Raw genomic sequence first — 14972 nt, forward strand, 5'->3', positions numbered from 1 at the left:
TCAGGGGGCAAGCTTTTCCACCTGCTTTGCCCCCCACCCCTGCTCTTAGTGACATTTTTCTGGGGACTGTCCCTTACCAGGAAGATGAATGCTTTTGGTTTGCTGCTCCTGTTTTTTTTAGAGATGTTAGGATTTTGCTAGTTTGATTTTTTTTTTTTTTGGTAAATTGTATTGTTTTTATTTGTATTTTGTATTTGTATTTTTATTTGTGTGTAAGCCACCTTGGGGGCCTATTTGACCAAAAGGCGGCCTAGAAATAAAACATAACGTAATATAACATAGCATAACATCTGGAAGGCACCATGTTGGATACATGTTGGATGTCTTAGTGCATGTCTAGAGTGGATTGTGGAACCCATTCTGACTTCTGCAACCCACTCCTATGTGTGGGCATCCCTAGCAGAAGTTCCTATTTCATATAACTAAATCAGGCTCAGAGAAAGAGAGAGATCAGATTTGCCTTCCCTACTAAAAACATTTGTCTCAAAGTGCAAGCCGTACATGCAGCAAAGTAGATGGGCATCAGAATTTCTTCTTACTTTAATACTCCTCAGATTAGAGGAGGGGGAGCTCCAGTGGCAGCCAGGAATGTATCTGTACTTGCAAACAACCTGTATGAACATGTATAGCATATATTAAATGGAAGATAGCTGCCAGGGGTGGTATGAAGTCTTGTGTATATTTTTGGCGCACCGTGTCTATGCCTGGGGTCTATATTTTTTTTATCTAATTTTGTTGTTTCAGATGCTTTCCCCCTTATGCTCAAATATTTGCGAGGGAAGAAAATTGGCAGCCCATTAGTCTTTAATGTGATCTTATATGCCTTTGGGCATATTTTCAAAATGTAAAGATTTTTAAGGATTGAGGTTGAAAGTCTGAGTCTACAGTCTAACTCCTTTCAAAAATATTTAGTGTGCATATATTTACTACCCATGGCTCTCGTATATTAGAGATTAAACCAATGATTGCACTCTAAAATATGCAAAATCTGGCCCATGAATAAACAGTACCAGGCACTTTTGTTGAATGAAATGGGGTTCTTTTGAAAGTATAGCAAAAGAAAGCAAGACACAGAACAAGTTAGAGAGTCATAACTTCTTTACTTTGTGTGACAAGGTTCTGTTATCCCAGCAGGAACTGATCCAAAATTTGATGAAACCAGTAAGAGTCCATTGACTTCATAGATTTTGTTTGCCAGAAGTCTTTGTTCAGCTGGTAGATGACTGCATTCCATTGTTTTACGATGATAGCTTATTATATTACAATCCACAACAACAAGTGGCACAGGTCCTTCCTATTCATCCTCTTGGTCAACACTAAAGCATTTCTGTTTGCTGTTATAGCCTTTAGCCTTCTTAGTCTTCACCCAAAATATCTGGATCAAATGTGTAGCCAATCCTTCTTTTCTTCCACTTGGTTCCTGTTTGGTGAAAAAGTATCACTGCATCAAGTAGATGACCCATGTCTACTGGCGCCATTCCATCCTGCTTCATTGTTCATTTATGTTCTATCCTGCCCTTCCTCTCAAAAGAAATCAGGGCAGCAAACACCAAAGTGGTAAAACAATACAATTAAAAATAAAATAAAATAAATATTTTAAACATCTAAAAACATGTAAAACAGTCACATATCCTCATAACACAACAACCTGGATTTGTTTACAGTATTGGCACACTTTAAGGGGTTATGGTCATTGTTAAGACATCATTTGCCTTTAATTGGTTTATTGTATATTTTATTGTTGTTTTGTTTTAAATTAAATTGTAAAGTGCCCTAGGTTTCATTGTTATGAAGGCCAGTACCTTAAAACAAACAAACAAACAAAGTAAATTAGAGCTCACCTCTGGCAACTCTGAGCTCAGTATCAGATCCTGTTACTATCCAAGGGCTCTGAAACATGAAATAATAAAAATGTTACTTCTGAGCACATGCTGACTTGCCTTCCTTCAAGTCTATATCCTTACACGTACCACATACACACACATGTATGTACGTACGTAGGGATGGGGAGAAATTCATTTCAGGTCCCATCTGTGCTATATCCATTTAAAGCACTATCTCAGAGTACCTAGGAAGAGGGATTGTTAACTGGAAACTGTAGCTTTCTGAGGGGAATAGGGGCCTCCGAACAAATCTTAGCACCCTTAGCCAACTACAGTTCCCAGGATTCTTTGGGAGATGCCATGACTGTTAAAGTGGTATAATAGTGCTTTAACTATATGTTGTGGATGCGGTCTCTGAGTGCTGTAAAGCACAGCTCATCCCTAGCGCAATCTTGAAGGGAAATATTGCCATTTATATAACCCCCCACCAAAAAAAGTCTAATATTATTTGGACATCAATCATTATTTCCTCGTTACCATTAGACTCAGACAAAAGTACATTGTTTGCACAGTCAGTTAAAAATAAATGGATAACAATAACATACAACTTCTCAATGGGATTTGGTTTCTGACACCGAGACAATTATTTGTTCCTTGTTATGATCTGTGGGAACTTATAAATGCAGTGATATGCAGCCACCATTGAAGGCACCACGCCTTGCTGAACTTGTACTTTGAAAAAAGTGGTTTAAATGTGTTGTCTGTCTTACTTTTCTGTCTATCTTCATTACAAGGCAGCACCTGTTCCCAATAAATTATACACAGTTCTATCAGCAACACCTTAAGAAGAGCTGCCCCCCCCCACATATACAAAAAGCAGAATGCCCTTGAGGGCAATACACCTGTGAACACACAGCATGTTTATTTCACTTGAAGCCAAACTTTAATGTGCATAAAGCAATTGTCTGAAGTCTAATGTATGCTCATTACTCATACAAAATAACACTGATCTGTAAAACCAATAAAATATCCATTTAAAGTCTGACACATACAATTCCAGTGCAATGTGAAATAGGAGTGTAGTCAAGGACTTAAAACTTAATAGTGGCATTAGTTACTTATGTATTTATTTTTCAGCTTATATCCCTTGACAGAACATTAAATACAGTAAATTCTCTCTCTCTCTGTCTCTCTCTCTCTCAAATTAAAAATCACAGTCACCATTACAAGGTGTATAGAAGAGATTGTATACACACGAGTCCCAAATAGTATTAATGGCAACAATGCCAACAATGCAGGCACAGAATTCTTCAAAAATATAAATGAATGCAATCAATTAATGGGAGGTATACTCATGCAGACTGTTCAGAAAACTCAGCTGACACATGAGGGCAGGACAGAGCTGGCAGGCATGATACTGCTCTCAACACACTGTACATGAGCCAAAAACTAAACAGGGATCTTGTCATATCCCTAGACCAGGAACTGTTGGAGGCAGAGTCCCCCTTGGATGGCAGCCCAAAATATGAGATAAATCCATGCCCTAGTCCATCCCATTTGGAGCCACACTCACTGGAGTCTGCATCTTCTCCCCTGAACCTTGCGGGGAATCATAGAATTGTAGAGATGGAAGGGGCCATTGAGTCCAACCCCCTGTGCAATGCAGGAATCCAACTTGAAGCATACCTCTTGAATGCCTCCAGTATTGGAGAACCTACCAGCTCTCTAGGTATTTGGTTCCATTGTCATATTGTTCTAACAGTTAGGGGGTTTCCCTGATGTTCTGTTGAAATATGGCTTCCTGCAACTTGAGGCCATTATTCTGTGTCCTGTATTCTGGGACGATCGAGAAAAGATCCTGGCCCTCCTCTGTGTGATAACCTTTCAAGTACTTGAACAATGCTATCCTATCTCCCCTCAGTTTTCTGTTCTCAAGGCTAAACATGCCCAGTTCTTTCAGTCTCTTCTCATAGGGATTTGTTTCCAGTCCCCTGACCACCCTCGTTACCCTCCTCTGAACCCGTTCCAGTTTGTCTGCATCCTTCTTAATAAAGTGTGGTGTCCAGAACTGGACACAATACTCAAGATGAGGCCTAACCAGTGCCGAATAGAAGGGAACCAATACTTCACATGATTTGGAAACTATACTTCTGTTAATATACCCTAAAATAGCATTTGCCTTTTTTGCAGCTACATCACACTGTTGGCTCATATTCAGCTTGTGATCAACAACAATTCCAAGATCCTTCTCACACGCAGTATTGCTGAGCCAAGTATCCCCCATCTTATAAGTGTGCATTTGGTTTCTTTTTCCTAAGTGTAGAACTTTGCACTTATCCTTGTTAAATTTCATTCTGTTGTTTTCAGCCCAATGCTCCAGCCTATCAAGATCCTGTTGAATTTTGTTTCTCTGCCTCCTGTGCCACCTCTGTCACCAGACTCAATGAACACCTTGGATGATCAGGAGAGCCCTGTGGAGATATTCTCACAACCAGGGCCAAGAAGCCAACAGCTGCAGAGGAAGGCACTGGCCCTTTAACTGACCAAATGCAGCATTCAGGGTGTGCGCCTTGAGTCAATGCCCAGGCTATCAAGAACTGCTGTTTGCTCCAGGACACGGCTGAGACAGTTGCATGTTCTGCCACAGTTGCAGGGTCACCAACTAGTCTAGAAACTCTTCCCTGGCTACCTGGGGCTACTTACCTCCCTCTTCCTTGGGCCACCACTTATCTGAGATGGGGATCAGGACATGCCTAATATGTGTACATTTCTCAGTTGTGTTACCTTAGGGTAAAAATACCAACAAAGAGAAGTCAATCTTAAACGTTGAAGAAGCACAGCATGTGGGTGTCTTTGTGTTTGTTTTTTAATTAAATTCAGCTTAGTACAATTTGACCCGTGTCTTCTGTCACATAGGAAAAGATTTTCCATCAGGCTGGAGAGCAGAGGGAGGGAAGGAAAGCCAGAGGGATCAGCTGCCTTGGGGCTTTCCTCTGGTGTCTGTTGGACACCAGGGTGGGAGACCAGGTCTGTGTTCGCCTCCCCCCATCCCCACTGGCCATTCTTGCCTTGCAGCAAGCATTCCATTAGGCTACCTGCTCTGCTTCCATTGCCAGTGGAACTGTAACTTTAAGAACTGGTGCTTGGGTTTGCTTTCCCCGCCTTTCCATTTTTTTTCCTTTTGTGCTGTGTCTTTTTTAAAATCACAAGCCTGACAGCAAGGACTGTTTTGTTCTGTAAACTACTGCTCTGAAAGCTCTCTGTGACTGAAGAACAGGGTAACAATGCTTCAAATTAAAAAAACCCTTTAACTTTTTATTTAATTTATTTCCTTTGCTTACAATGGCTGGACATGCTACAAAGCACAGTGTTGGCAAAACCTCGGCCACCCATCATCTTAATTTGCCCAAAAACAAGTTTGTATCATGGGCCTGTTCCCCAACTCTTCTAAGTATTTTATTTTATTTTATGGTTTCTTACTAGCCCTTCACTATACTGTTCCAGGGTGGATTACAACAACAATATAATATACGATTATAAAAACAAGTAAAACCACCCCACCAAGAATAGAAAAGTAGAAATTCAGCAAAAGAGATGGGTCCCACCAAACAAAATCTATCTATCATCTATCTATCTAATCTCCCACCCTTCCAGTAGAAGCCCAGGGCAGGAAACAAAAACACTAAAAACACTTTAAAACATCATAAGAACAGACTTTAAAACATATTAAAACATCTTTAAAAACTTATTAAAACATCTTTAAATATATATATTTTTTAAAAGCTTTAAAAATATCTTAAAAAGCAATTCCAACACAGATCTATCTTACCTGTCAAGGTCAGTTACAGAGGTGTGTCTTCAGCAAACAGCTAAAGCTATAACAACAAAGGTTCTTCACCCTTCCTTTGTGGGAAGTTCCACAATTTAGGTGCTCTCACAGAGCAAGCCCTCTACTGGACCACTGTTCCCCACACTTCTAAGGGTGGTGGAACTACCAAGAGGGTCGGTTGGGATGGATATTGTTCAGATATTTGAGGCCTAAGTTATTTAGGGCTTTAAACACTGGGAGCATCTAGCAATGCCTCTGTACACAGGCCTATTCAGACTCCCTGAAGAAGATATCAAGCCTCATAACGCACAGCCATCTCAAAGATAAAGTCAAAACCATAACCAGTGTTTTACAGTAATATATATGGAACCAAAAAAATAAACAAAAATGAAATTGTTTAAGGCATTTTTAAAACTCATATCTGCATAGGTTGATAAGTAGTGATCTGTATACATCATCTCTCTTGCCAGAGTAAACCCAGGCTCTTTTTATTGATGTTTTTATTTGCATTGAAAATAGGAACAAAATGCTGTCCACTCTTTTTATAGGTCTGTCCAACAATATAGAGGGGCAAAATAAAAGGCCTCAGCATGGAAGACTAATCTTTCTTTTTTCAGGGTTTGGTTCAATCCTCTTTTAAACTGACATTTCATTGTTGAAGAATGCACACCTGCACATTAGCACTTGTGGTGAAAGAAGTTTATTAGCATTGGCATATCTGAATAGTTACTGGAAATCCATATGAACATAGTCATGTTTTTGTGTTAAAATCCCCCCTCTGTGTTATTAAATCCCATCAAAATTACTCTAGTGTAGAGTAAAAAAAAAGGAGAGAGAGAACACTAGGACTCAGGAAAAGAAGTAGTTACAATGTTATTAGGAGTTATTTGCTTCTTCTATGGACAGTGAGTTTTAGAAAATGGGGAAAAACATATCTATTTGGGATCATATGCCTTTAACAGACTGAGTCAGCTGATGTTTTCTGCATGACAGCATGTTTCTCAGAGTGTAGAATAGCGATAGAATTTGGCTTGATTTCCTAACCCTTACATAGTTTAAAATCACCTGGGATGATGCCATTTCAGGGAGTCCTCCAGATGACCTATCACAGAGCATTCATCCTTGTTCAAAGCTTTTGTGGAGGTTAGACTATATGCCCTTTCTTTATTGAGCATTCATTCTGATTTGTTTGTAAGGAGGTTACTCAACAATGAGCATTCATCCTGATTTGTATGTATGGTGGTTATGCGTCTTCCTATTAATCACTGATTCATCTCATGGTTTTCAGGGCATTTCCTCATCACTTTCTTAACTGCAATATATCTGTTGCTTTTTAAAAGTGCATTGGTTGTGCTAGGGCAAGCACTTCAATCCACTTTAATTGCACCAACCTAAATTTTCAGTATGTATTTGAATCCCTTCCACAAAATATTGACAGTCTGGATGCAACTTAGGTGTTTCTTGTGGAATAGGCATGATTTTTTCCACTCACTTTTTAAAAGGACATCTACATGATGTCATTGACAAATTGTTCTCCCTCTGGTAATCTCATTTCAGATTACCAAAACAACAAATTTAAAAAATGACATTTCAGAAAGAATGGAACAATAGTGATATCTCCACAAGTGTAGATTGCTTTAATGCTACTTTTTCATTTTTAAAAGAGATAAACTTTTGATCAGTGGTGGCTGATTCATGGGGTGGAAGGAAGGGAGACCAACAGACAACCAAGCCAACTAATTCTAGTCTTGTCCCCTGTCTTTCTCCCTGCTGAGCTATACAAGAGCAACACTCTGGGGAAGAAAGCTAACAGCCAGTCCTACACCCCCCTGGGCAGCTTGTAAGGAAGAAGGCAGGCAGGTGGGGGCTGCTGAGGTATTGGACAGGGAAGCCCAACACTTGCATCTGTATGTTCCATGGCTTTTCTCTCTTGCTGCAAAGCAATGTGGCCCTCGGAATCATAATCCTTGAGCTAACACCTCAATTCTCAATCTAGATACTTGAATGTAAAAGCTATGGTCCCAGGCTATGGTCTGAAGGCACATAAGGCCAGCTCCCTGATGAAGCTAAGCAGGGTCAGGTCTGGTCAGTGCCTGGATGGTAGACTGCCTGGGAACCTTATGTAAGCTGCCTTGGGTTTCTATCATGAAAAGAAAGGCAGGGTATAAATGTAATAAATAAATAACAAGCTGCGCCTGGCACCAACACTGTTATCTTTCTGGTGCCAGATCAAGACTTTCCTCTTCTCCCAGGCATTTTAGCATGTGTTTTTAAATTGTTTTTTTTTAAATGTGTTTTTAAATTTGTATATTTGTTTTTAATGTTTTTAATTGTTGTAAACTGCCCAGAGAGCTTCGGCTGTGGGGCGGTATATAAATGCAATAATAATAATAATAATAATAATAATAATAATAATAATACATCTGCATACCTTCGCTATTACCTTTTCCGTTGGTGCCATTTGATAAGGGTTTTTTCTAATAATTTGATTTGCATTAAAAAACTTTTAATCTACTTTTAAAAAGTAATATGGTACAATAGTGCTTACATGAAAAAGCAATTTAGCACCAAATTTAAATTTGATTTTAAAATATGAGCTTTTCTAACTGGTGATGTCTTGGGGGGGTGTTCCCAAACTTTTAATTTGTGCTAAACTGAAGTAAGTCTCATTGAGTTCAAGAGGGTTTGTTTCCAGATACGTGAGTTTAGGATTGTAAGTAATGGCACAATAGTGTTTAAACAGAAGACGTTTTAGCACAATTTTTTTTAAAATTTTTTTAATCAGAACAAAGTTGAGTTTGAAAATGGTTTCACTTGGGTTGAAACACATTCACTGTTGTGCCACTTCCAGTGTGTCTTCACCTCTCTCTTCTGAAAACAGGGACACATGACACTAGTCAAACCCCATCCCTTTTTACTGTAAAACCTGGTGGGAGCAGGTTGAGTGTTTTGGGTTTTTTAAAAAAAAATCAGCTTCAAAGAGATTTCACAACTAATTGGTAGATCAGTCCGTTCTCCCTCCAGATGTGGCTAATGGAAACGCTTCGCTGTAGGCGACTAGTGTGTTCACAGCCTTATTAATCACCCTCTTGGACATTTACTTTAAATTAAATACCCCAAAGTCAGCAATTTTCATCTGTGATCCAATGTGTTTTGTTGTTCTCTGAACCCGGTAGACATTAAATATCTTAACTTTTTAATATCTGGTTTTCAAGTCCTTCAGATCTCACATAACTGCTAATCAGTTCAAGTTGCCATTTTGACAGAATGTGAAAAGACCAAGAAGAATTAAGTGACATGAGTTTAAAAGTATTGGATGCTGAGCAGATGCTGAAGGAAAAAAAGTGTATGTATATATATGTGTGTCTGTGTGCACGTGTATATATATAACATTTTAAGCAAAATGTGTTATGCAAAATTATGTGTATATTAGGAGAAAATTGCACTAAAATGCCAATGCATTTTCAAAAGGCCTTTAAAAAAAAAAACATAAACAGATGCCTTAAGATGGATTTGTGCACTGAGCAGGGGGTTGGACTTGATGGCCTTATAGGCCCCTTCCAACTCCACGATTCTATGATGTGGAAACGTGGAGAACTGAACTTAAGACTGGAAAAAATGAGAAACCAAGAGAAACTGAAATGGACAGTTTCATCCATCCCTAGTTTGTATTAATGCCTAGAAGCATCTACCATGTGCATGCACACATTAGGATACGCACCCACACAGCATGTGCCACCCCCCATGGAATTTTAGCTAGACAGCAGGATTCTTCATGTGGATCCAATACTCCATGTCAGGTGGGATAACCTCCTAATAAATCTCCAGAGTTTTCATACATAAGTCCATTTAGGTAATGACCATTTAGAATACAGAAAATGGATCAGCAGGAATTTAAAAAAATACTACAAGGATAAACAGATCTTAAGGGGGCCTCTGCACTCCTGCTGTTTTGGGCTACAATTCCCATCAGCTCCAGCTGCCATGTCCTGGCTAGGGCTGATGGGAGCTGTAGTTCAGAGGCTTAGCCGGAGGGTACCAGGTTGGCAGAGGCTATCTTCAGGGTAAAGAACACTTCTTGTGGTGTTTAAAATACTGGAGAAGGGCTATGTACACTTTGGGTTGCATTCCTAGGTTCTTTGCACTATTCCCCCCTGTTCTGCTCAATTTTGCAAACTTAAGTTTTGGGGAAAGTGTGAGGACTGGCAAAGAGATCCTGGATGCTCCCTAACATTTTTGAAAACTCTCAAGAAAATCCTGAGTAAGTCATAGACTTTCTCAAGAAAGCTTGGGGGGGGGGGGCAAACGAATTATGAGGTATGCCAGTGGTAACTAGAATGTACCAGGGAGAATGGTGGAGCAAAAGAATGGGCTTTTTGCCATTGTGTTAGATGAAAGGATCAGTGGTGGATATTTGCCATGGGAACACTTGACTTTTTAAGCACTTGATCTAATGCCTCTGAACACATGGGAATTGAACTAGGGAACTCAGGAAACCTCAGCTAAGTTGTTCCCATTGCTTACAAAGGATAATCCAAACCAGAACCGCCTAGTGAACTTGTTCTAACGAAGAGGATGCTAAAAGCAAAAATGTTAAAAGATGCGTTGCATTCCAGCCTCTTCCCCCCTCCCTTTCCCAAACACACACACACAACCACCCATTTCTTGCCAGATTTTCAGTATTAGCAAGACATTCTGAAGATTTCAGGTCTCCTTGAAACAGGTGACATGATAACCAGAACAATCCGTCGTAGCCAGGTTGTCTGCATTATGGCAAGAAAACATCAGCCAGCACTGCCTAAATTCAAAATAAGCAAAAGTTAACTATGGATTTTCTAACCAACCATATAGATTTGTTTTTAAGTTTTCAGTAAGCATCTTTCCTTTCAGTGTGTTGTGTTAACTTGTGAATAATCTGCCATCTACAGCACAGCAATTAGGATCAACCTAGTAGGATCAATCCAAATGCTATAAAATTGAAAGCAAGCTTTTATATATTATTGATTTCATTTACTTTACTACATTTGTATGTCACCCATCCAGCCAATTTCTCTGGGCAGTTTACGTAAACAACAAAATACAAACTAGAATTCACAATAAAAACACTAAAAAGCCAAAAAGAACATAAATCACAACAGCAGGAAAAAAGCAAATAAAAACCTTAAATAAGATCAGCAGAAAACAGAGCAGCTAAAACAAATTAAAACCAGCATATAAAACCCAGCAAGGGGAAAATAAAGTATCCTGTCGATTGTAATCAGGAAAACAAGAAGATCTTTGCCTGGTGCCTAAAAGTCTTAGACCATAGAGTGGGTGATAGGAGAGCCCCTCTGGGAAGAACATTCTATGCATGGGGCAACCAAAATGGCCCCCTCTCTAGTACCACTCATTAGGCAGGGAAACCTAGAGAAGGGACTCCAAAGAAGGAGGAGGAGGAGGGTCTGGGTATGTAATACAAGAAGGTGATATTTCAGGTAACCTGGTCCAAAGCCATTTAGGGCTTTAAAGGTTAAAAGCAGCACGTTGAACCAGGCCTGGTAGCCAGTGTGGATTATTTATTTTATGTTATTATTTTATCTTATTTAGGAATTGACATCCTGCCCTTCACCATATGGTCAGTTACAACATATTGAAATCCAATCATTGAGGCAGAACCAAAGTCAATTAACAGAAACTAAACATTTGACATTAGAAATTAAATACACGCATCCTGTATCTAAGAACAGTATAATAGTTCATGATGGATCACTGGCATAATATCATCATATTTACCTGGTTGCCCTATTTTGGACCAACTGCAGTTTTCAGACTTTTTCAAAGGCAGTTGCATGTATCACACATTGCAATGTTTGAGTTCCTCAGAGCTTTTTGCCAGGCTGGATATTAATAAAAATAATAATAAAGGAGTGGGGAAATGTATGGCTGTAATCCTTTGCCCCCATTCTAGATACTGGGAGAGGGGATGCAATTTGCATCGGAAGAAAAATCACCATTTGCACCAGTGGACATTTTTCTTCCAGTACAAACACTAGGGACAGAACCCCAAGCAGGAGGCAAAGGATTAAATCCTCGTTACCTCTCACACTAGTATTTATGATGAGCAAGGGAGGCAGATGAGGATAACAGCACCAGGTGCCTGCTCCTATTCCAGCTGCACTGTTCCCTCTCCCACATCACTGTGCAATTTACCACCAACTGCCCAGCTGGAAGATTTTCAGAGGGAAGGAGGCACCAAGAGAGTGCCTGCTCCTGCTCCATGTAGATAGCCCCTCCCCCCCATCTTCGGGGCCACTTTCCCCCTATTGCCCTGGGGCAATGATCCTGATGACTTCATGCATTTAGATATTATTTGCTGTGATTTTATTAATACATGTTGATGTTAGCTGTAAGCCACTTGGGACTACAACAACACAAGACCAAATGAACAGGAGAAATGAACATTTATCTTTCATTGTGGTATCCTAGCTTCCCTGTTTCCCTCCTCATCTTCTTGTATTCTTGCTTTTGCTTCCCCCCCCCTTTGGTTCCTGCTTATAGTTCTACATTTCACTAATGCATTCAGGTGGCCTTTCCATAAACAGACACATAGCCTCCCTGTTACCTTGCCTGCAAAGTTTTGCTAAACTCTCACGGCTCTGATAAAAAAAACTATATATGTGGACATTGCAAACCAGAATTATTTTTGCTGTAAAAACATCATATAAATGTTCTTAAACATGGGGGTCTCTGTGCAAGATCTTTTCACACATGCAGAACCATCTACCATTTCATCACTTCCATGCAGGGAATGTTTAAACACGCAGACACACACACACACACGAGAGAGAATTAAACAGCAATGGAAGAAAATGCTTGCATGGTCTAGCAATTTCATTATCTATTTTGATTATATACACTGCTGCTACCAACTCTGCTCTTGCCATGGTCATTGCTTACAAAACTAGCTCTGTTTTATTTGTCTTCCTGCTTCAGTGGCTGCTATTGCTAGTTTTTAATTATTCCTTCTGCAGGGTGTACCTTGTCAGTTGCTCCTTGCGAGATAAGAAGAAATTTAGTTGCTCATTCTAGTTTCCCACTAGGCCATTCTGAAACAACCGCTATCATGGGTTGCACATTGAGGGAAACATTTCAGTACAGCACAGCCAAATCAGGGCAGGGAGAACAGTGAAGGCCTCAGAGTGCTTATGAATAAAATAGGAAATGCAGATACCCATCTACAATCCTCATATATTGCAGCACTTAGATTTAAGTCCACCATAAACCTTGATGGGGGTGGTCATGTGTCCTACTTTACAATGGACAGTCCTCTATTTGAAGAAGTTGTCTCTTCGAAAGACTGTCTGGTTCACATCCAGTTTTATGTATTGTTTATAGTTTATTTAATGTGTATAGTGTTTCATACTTGAAAAGAAACCTCTAAGCGGTTTAAAGTGTTGTAAAATAAGTCAAACAAAATTACACTTTTAAAACAATACAAACATTTAAAAGAAACCATCTTTAAACATTAACATCTTAACATTAACATCTTAACATTAACATTAAATATAACAACCAAATTACACATTTAAGACAATACAAAACATTTTAAAACATCTTAAACATTAATATATCTAAAATAACTAACATAATAAATCATAATCACTACTAACAGATTAAAACACAAATATACCAGGAAGACAAACAACCCCACCCACCAAACACACGAGTGTGTGTACACAGGTAGCAGCATCACTCCCACCTCTACTGCTACCAACCAAACTTAAGCTCCCATCAAAGATGGGGCAACACTACACCAAAACTTGGAAAAGTTACTTTTTTGAACTACAACTTCCATCAGCCCAATCCAGTGGCCATGCTGGCTGAGGCTTATGGGAGTTATAATTCAAAAAAGTAACTTTTCCAAGCTCTGCACTACACACTCCCCACTGCTGGAGCTCCCTCCTCTCATCAGGAGCACATACAATCATTCCACCCCCACACAACACCCATAACCACAGGGGAACACCATCATCCTGTGGATAATGCACAAAGTGACCTGTAAGTCCATGGACAGGGATCTGAAGATGTATTGTGTTTAGGGATGGGTGAGAATTTCGATTCAGTTCGCATTTCAAGCAGAATTTATCAAATTTGCAATTTCCAAAACAATATGAGAAGCAAAACACAGCTATCCATCGAAATTTGCATTTATTAGAATTTTGGGATGCAGTTCACCAGCTAAACAACATTTACAAAAATGCATATATTAGGGGAAAATGTGCATAAAATGAATACATGAGTGAAAATAGCATGCAAAAAGTCATGAAGTGATGAGAAATGGCTTGCAAAAATGTGTAGCTTTGTCAAAACTGCCCACAAAAATGCGTTTATTTGGAGAAAATTGCACTAAAATGGTGGAGAATTTTCATGAGGATTTTTTTAAAAAAATTGCAGATCGCTGTAGGAATGTAGAGAACTGAATTTAACATTTGAAAAATGAGAAACTCTTGCATAAGAGGCCCCACTAGCCTTGGTACAGTAGCACTTACAGTGCTTACGACAGAGCAAGTCTGTGCAACTTGTGGCCCATCAAGCCAAAGAGAGTAGACCAGCCATTAATGGCTAAATAAGCCCTGTTTTTATTGCTTTCTTGTGACTGTTTAAACCAATGTGGTAAACTGAGCCACAATTCCTGGCTGACGGGCTATGTTTGGTTGGGTCACAAGTTGTTCAGCGTTTGCATCAGATGTCCAACAGCCATGCCAGCATAACTTCAACTAAATATACTGCAGAGTTGGCATTACAGTAAAGCGTTAAAATTTTGTGATTTAAAAATGCATCTCTACTCAAATGATCTGAAAATTGCATATGGGACTTTTTGGCAGTAATCTAAAGAAAGACTCTTCCCATGGTGTTGACATTGATGGAGGACAGTGGGACACCAGTGGCTGTTCTAGCTATCTGTAATGTGAATTACACCAGGGGGATTTAACCAATTTGGTCTAAGGGTCAAAATACACATTATGCCCCAGCAGCATTAAAACAAAGTCATCCATAACAAGCATTCACCAAAGATACATTGAATGTCTCTGCAATCAATGCACAGGCAGATCCAGAATGAACATTAGTGACTTTGTCCTCCAAGAGTCTTGAAAAAGGGTCACTGTGTGCATGGAGACATTCTTTGGGAACATACAAGCTGTCTTATACTGAGTGAAACTACTGGTCCATCCAGCTCAGTACTGACTACACTGACTGGCAGTGCCTCTCCATGATTTTAGACAGGGGGTCTCTCCCAGCCCCACCTGTAGATGCTGGGGGTTGAACTTGGGACCTTCTGC

General features: G+C 39.5%; 1 long non-coding RNA gene across 1 annotated transcript; it reads right to left on the reverse strand.

Annotated features, from left to right (window-relative positions):
- Positions 1-1115: 1115 nt before the first annotated feature.
- Positions 1116-5839, reverse strand: LOC133382322 (uncharacterized). Its single transcript, XR_009761902.1, has 3 exons — positions 5653-5839; positions 1842-1890; positions 1116-1420 (listed from the first exon to the last, which is right to left on the reverse strand). It is a non-coding gene; the product is annotated as an uncharacterized LOC133382322 (long non-coding RNA).
- Between the last annotated feature and the right edge of the window lie 9133 nt (positions 5840-14972).

The sequence above is a fragment of the Rhineura floridana genome, chromosome 3 (assembly GCF_030035675.1).
Source record: "Rhineura floridana isolate rRhiFlo1 chromosome 3, rRhiFlo1.hap2, whole genome shotgun sequence".
NCBI classification, from domain to species: domain Eukaryota; kingdom Metazoa; phylum Chordata; class Lepidosauria; order Squamata; family Rhineuridae; genus Rhineura; species Rhineura floridana.